We start from the raw sequence: 6249 nt of genomic DNA, 5'->3' as shown, positions 1-6249 counted from the left end.
CCACTGGAAAAACCATAGCCTTAACTAGATGGACCTTTGTTGGCAAAGTAATGTCTCTGCCTTTGAATATGCTATCTAGGTTGGTCATAACTTTTCTTCCAAGGAGTAAGCGTCTTTTAATTTCATGGCTGCAATCACCATCTGCGATGATTTTGGAGCCCAGAAAAATAAAGTCTGACACTGTTTCCACTGTTTCCCCATCTATTTGCCAGTAATTTTGATTACATATTGGCAAATTGCTCTCTATGGTGTTTGTACCAATTTACATTCTAAACAAAATAAAACAAAAACAAAACAATGGATGAGTGTCTGTCGGGAACCGCATTAGGCATTACTGACAACATGGAGGCATGGCCCCAACTCCTTCTCGTTGTCCCACAGGCATGGACCCAGGATGAAGGAGTATGCCTTGTGATTCTGACTTGTTCTTTCCTTTACTCGGCTGAGTTGACTGAAAAGAATATTAAGGTGCTTATTGTTCTTGAGAGGAGCATCAGATCAGATCAGATCGGATCAGTCGCTCAGTCGTGTCCGACTCTTTGCGACCCCGTGAATCACAGCACGCCAGGCCTCCCTGTCCATCACCAACTCCCGGAGTTCACTCAGACTCACATCCATTGAGTCAGTGATGCCATCCAGCCATCTCATCCTCTTTCGTCCCCTTCTCCTCCTGCCCCCAATCCCTCCCAGCATCAGAGTCTTTTCCAATGAGTCAACTCTTCCCATGAGGTGGCCAAAGTACTGGAGTTTCAGCTTTAGCGTCATTACCTCCAAAGAAATCCCAGGGCTGATCTCCTTCAGAATGGACTGGTTGGATCTCCTTGCAGTCCAAGGGACTCTCAAGAGTCTTCTCCAACACCACAGTTCAAAAGCATCAGTTCTTTGGCACTCAGCTTTCTTCACAGTCCAACTCTCACATCCATACATGACCACTGGAAAAACCATAGCCTTAACTAGACGGACCTTTGTTGGCAAAGTAATGTCTCTGCCTTTGAATATGCTATCTAGGTTGGTCATAACTTTTCTTCCAAGGAGTAAGCGTCTTTTAATTTCATGGCTGCAATCACCATCTGCGATGATTTTGGAGCCCCCCAAAATAAAGTCTGACACTGTTTCCACTGTTTCCCTATCTATTTCCCATGAAGTGGTGGGACCGGATGCCATGATCTTTGTTTTCTGAATGTTGAGTTTTAAGCCAACTTTTTCATTCTCCTCTTTCACCTTCATCAAGAGGCTTTTTAGTTCCTTATAAGGGTAGTGTCATCTGCATATCTGAGGTTATTGATATTTCTCCCGGCAATCTTGATTCCAGCTTGTGCTTCTTCCAGCCCAGCGTTTCTCATAGGAATAATTAAAATAGTTAGAAGCTAAAGATTTAAGGAATGTTGTAATGTTAGCATATTTTACTATAGCTTATAGAGATTAAGAATTTTGGAGATATTAGTGGTTAGAAGCCTTTTTAAAGAAAGTGAGCTCAGGATACTAGGGGCAAACAGGATTTAGAAAGATAAGAAATAAACTGAGGAATGTGGTATGCAGCCCAGACATTAGCATGAGTTACAATGTATTCACAAGGACACATGAGAAGAAGTAGATAAGAGTATGGCTGAGGAAGGAACTCCTTTTGAGGGGCAGCAGTGATTTATGGAGACAACAAATCTGGGTCAGGGGGAACTGAAAATGTCAAATCTCTGACCTAATGCTTTTGTAAAAGTATAAAAGAGAATCTTAAGCTTGAAATAAATATGCAGTCCAGGAAAACTGAGAGGCTGCATCGTTTCTCATCAACACTGCCCATCCCTTTAGGCTGATTCCCTGGCTGCTGGAGCTGGACTCTGGCAAATGTCTGTTTTTTCTATGTCTTCACCATATAATGTATTACCTTTGCCAATCTTACTGGTAAAAAAAGTGGCATCTTAATTTAAATACCTTCTTTTTTATGAGTTAGGTTAAATCCAAAAGTCCAAAAGCAATTTGCACTTTTTTCTGTTAATTGTTTATTCTCAGAATATTGGTTTAGTCCTCATTTTCCTATTCAAGGCCCTTGAAGAATAAAATGCATGTGACTTTGGGGGAAGAGAGTGGAAACTAGGCAGGTCAGAGCAGTCATTGGCCTCCTGAGGACACATAAGATAATTACAATAAGGACCAGGGACTCAGAATCTTAAATTTGCCAGGAATCTTAGAAATAACACACAACTGAATTTTTTGTATCTATTTTTAGTTTTTACCATTTTCATCTCCACTCATTCCACTCCTGCCTCCATTGGAATCCTGAAAGTGTTTCACTTCTAAAAACATTTCTAAACATTAAAAAAACTGCAATCAGCATATACTCTTCAAATGTAGCCCACGCCACTTGTGTATGCTTTCACAAGACTCTATGAGAAAATGCTTTCATTTTCACTTATAGAAGTCCACAGTCCTGAAATCCTCAATCCTGACATCTAAAACGTTCTTAGAAATGGAAAGTGTTCTATAATAGGTTTGACACCAAAACTTTGAAAGTGGCAAAATCTGACAGTAACTGATGGGTAGCTGTTTAGAGTTTTTATCTATCATACTTACTGTGAGTATCCAAATGTTTTTCAGAAGGATTGTTCATCATCTTTACTCTTTTTTAAAATTGGAGTATAGTTGTTTGCAAGGCTGTGCTAATTTCTGCTGTACAGCAAAATGAATCAGCCATATGTATACATACATCCCCTCTATTTTGAATTTCCTTCTCATTCAGGTCACCACAGAACACTGGGTGGAGCTCCCTGTGCTGTACAGCAGGTTCTCATTAGTTACCTATTTGATACACAGTGTCAGTAGTGTATCAGTAGTGTAGATGCCAATCCTAATCTCCCAATTCATCCCACCCTCTCTTTCTCACCTTGTCCCCTGCTGGGTCCACACAGCTGTTCTCTACATCTGTGTTGCCTCTTCTGCCCTGCAAAAAGGTTCATCAGTACGATTTTTCTAGATTCCACATGTATGCAAGAATATATGATATTTGTTTTTCTCTTTCTTACTTCACTTATCTATGTTCTTACAGGGTGTTTCCCTGGATGCGGCTGTAATATAATGATATTATATTATATAGACGGTATATTGCATTTCTGAAATCTGTAAAATGTTCAACAGTCAAAAGCACTTGAACTTGATGGTGTCAGATAAGAGACTGTGGACCTGCATTTGGACTTAAAAACTTGTCATTGCTCAGGAATGTTTTAACTCTGCCTTGATCTCCTTGAATTCGGGAGGCCTGTGTGAGTCAGCTCAAGTTGTTCAGACAAGTCCAGCAGAGTCAGTTGTGCAATAATATCATGAGAATGTGAAACGTTTAGTCACTCAGTTGTGTCTGACTCTTTTGCCTGGCTCCTCTGTCCATGGGATTCTCCAGGCAAGAATATTAGAGTGGGTTGCCATGCCCTCCTCCAGGGGATCTTCCCGACCCAAGGATCGAACCTAGGTCTCCTGCACTGCAGACAGATTCTTTACTGTCTGAGCCACCAGGGAAGCCCATCATGGTAATATTCTGGCATCAATAGTTATAGTGCTTATCCCAAGTTTTGGGTCTACCTCTGACATTTAAACATATCTTAAAGAATACAGATTATTTGAAAATATTGTTAATGGATTTCCCTGGCTGTCCAGTGGTTAAGACTGCGCTTCCACTACAGGGGTACAGGTTCCATTCCTGGTCCAGGAACTAAGACCTCACATGCTGCAAGGTGTGGCCAAAAAATAAATATACACATAAGTAAATAAATAATTAAAAAGATAAAACTACTGTTAGTGACTTAATTTGAGAACCAAAATGTCATACCACTCTTCTCTTAAGGAGTATTTGGAGATTGGGAAGTGAGCTGTTAAAAAAGTCTTATATATGAAACTGTTCATGTAGGAAAATAAGGATTTTCTGTGTAGTGTATAATCAAAACAAAATACAGAGATAAATTATCTACAACTTTAATGACAAATGTTTGCAGCAACTTAACTGTTCTCATTGCCTTACTAAGTAAATATTTTACATATGATCTCACTAAATGTTTGTTTAATTTTTTTGGCTGTGCTGGATCTTCGTTGCTGCGTGGGCTTCCCGTTGCAGTGGCTTATCTTGTTGTGGAGCAATGCACTAGGGTATGCTGGCTCAGTAGTTGTGTCTGGAAGGCTGCAGAGCTCAGGTGCATGGGCTTAGTTGCTCTGAGGCATGTGGGATTTCCCACACCAGGGACTGAACCCATGTCTTCTGCATTGGCAGAAGCTGAAGTTGAATGGTTCAATAAAGACCTACAAGACCTAGAACTAACACTAAAAACAGATGTCCATTTCATCATAGGGGACTGGAATGCAAAAGTAGGAAGTCAAGAGATACCTGGAGTAAGAGGTAAGTTTGGCCTTGGAGTACAAAATGAAAGCAGGGCAAAAGCCAATAGAGTTTTGTCAAGACAAACGAACACCCACTTCCAACAACACAAGAGCTGACTCTACACATGGACATCACCAGATGGTCAATACCAAAATCAGATTGATCATATTCTTTGCAGTCAAGGATGGAGAAGCACTATACAGTAAGCAATAACAAGCCTGGGAGCTGACTGTGGCTCAAATCAAGAATTCCTTATTGCAAAATTCAGACTTAAATTGAAGAAAGTAGGGAAAACCAGTAGACCATTCAGGTATGACCTAAACCAAATCCATTACTATTATACAGTGCAAGTGACAAATAGATTTGAGATTATATCTGATAGAAAGCCTGAAGAACTATAGACGGAGGTTTGTGACATTGTACAGAAGGTGGTGATCAAACCCATTCTCAAGAAAATGAAATGCAAAAAGGCAAAATGGTTGTCTGAGGAGGCCTTACAAATAGCTGAAAAAAGAAGAAAAGTGAAAGGCAAAGGCGAAAAGGAAAGATATATCCATCTGAATGTAGAGTTCCAAAGAACAGCAGGGAGAGATACGAAAACCTTCCTAAGTGCAGAGAAATAGAGGAAAATAATAGAATGGGAAAGACTAGAGATCTCTTCAAGAAAATTAGAGATACCAAAGGAATATTTTCATACAAAGATGGGCACAATAAAGGACAGAAATGGTATGGACCTAACAGAAGCAGAAGATATTAAGAAGAGGTGGCAAGAATACACAGAAGAACTATACAAAAAAGGTCTTCATGACCCAGATAACTACAATGGTGTGATCACTCACCTGGAGCCATACATCCTGGAGTGTGACGTCAAGCGGACCTTAGGAAGTATGACTATGAACAAAGCTAGTGGAGGTGATGGAATTCCAGCTGAGCTTTTTCAAGTCCTAAAAGATGATGCTTTGAAAGTGCTGCACTCAATATGCCAGCAAATTTGGAAAACTCAGCAGTGGCTAGAGGACTGGAAAAGGTTAGTTTTCATTCCAGTCCTAAAGAAAAGCAATTCCAAAGAATGTTCAATCTACTGAACACTTGCGCTCATCTCACACGCTAGCAAAGTAATGCTCAAAATTCTCCAAGCAAGCCTTCAACATTACATGGGCCAAGAACTTCCAGGTGTTCAAGACGGATTTAGAATAGGCAGAGGAACCAGAGATCAAATTGCCAACATCTGTTGGATTCATAGACAAAGCAAAAGAATTCCAGAAAACCATCTACTTCTGTTTCATTTACTACTCTAAAGCCTTTGACTGTGTGGATCACAACAAACTGTGAAAAATTCTTAAGGAGATGGGAATACCAGACTACCTTACCTGCCTCCTGAGAAATCTGTATGCACGTTTGAACAGGACATGGAACAACAGACTGTTTCAGAATTGGGAAAGAAATAACATCAAGGCTGTATATTGTCATTCTGTTTGTTTAAATTATATGCAGAGTATATTACGCAAAATGCTTGGCTGGATGAAGCACAAGCTGGAATCAAGATTGCCAGGAGAAATACCAATAACCTCAGATATGCAGATGACACTACCCTATGGCAGAAAGTGAAGAATAACTAAAGAGCCTCTTGATGAAAGTGAAAGAGGACAGTGAAAAAGCTAGCTTAAAACACAACATTTAGAAAACTAAAATCATGGCATCTGGTCCCATTGCTGCTGCTGCTGCTGCTAAGTCACTTCAGTCGTTTCCGACTCTGTGCGACCCCATAGACAGCAGCCCATAGGGCTCCTCTGTCCCTAGGATTCTCCAGGCAAGAATACTGGAGTGGGTTGCCATTTCCTTCTCCAATGCATGAAAGTAAAAAGTGAAAGTGAAGTCACTCGGTCATGTCC

General features: G+C 40.3%; 1 pseudogene; it reads right to left on the bottom strand.

Annotated features, from left to right (window-relative positions):
* LOC104985173 overlaps nucleotides 1–6249 on the bottom strand; it is a 17416-nt pseudogene that overhangs the window by 6834 nt on the left and 4333 nt on the right.

This window comes from Bison bison, unplaced genomic scaffold, assembly GCF_000754665.1.
Source record: "Bison bison bison isolate TAMUID 2011002044 unplaced genomic scaffold, Bison_UMD1.0 scf7180017845493, whole genome shotgun sequence".
NCBI classification, from domain to species: Eukaryota; Metazoa; Chordata; class Mammalia; order Artiodactyla; family Bovidae; genus Bison; species Bison bison.
Note: the sequence above shows the minus strand (reverse complement) of the source record. Positions and strands in the feature narration are given on the sequence as shown.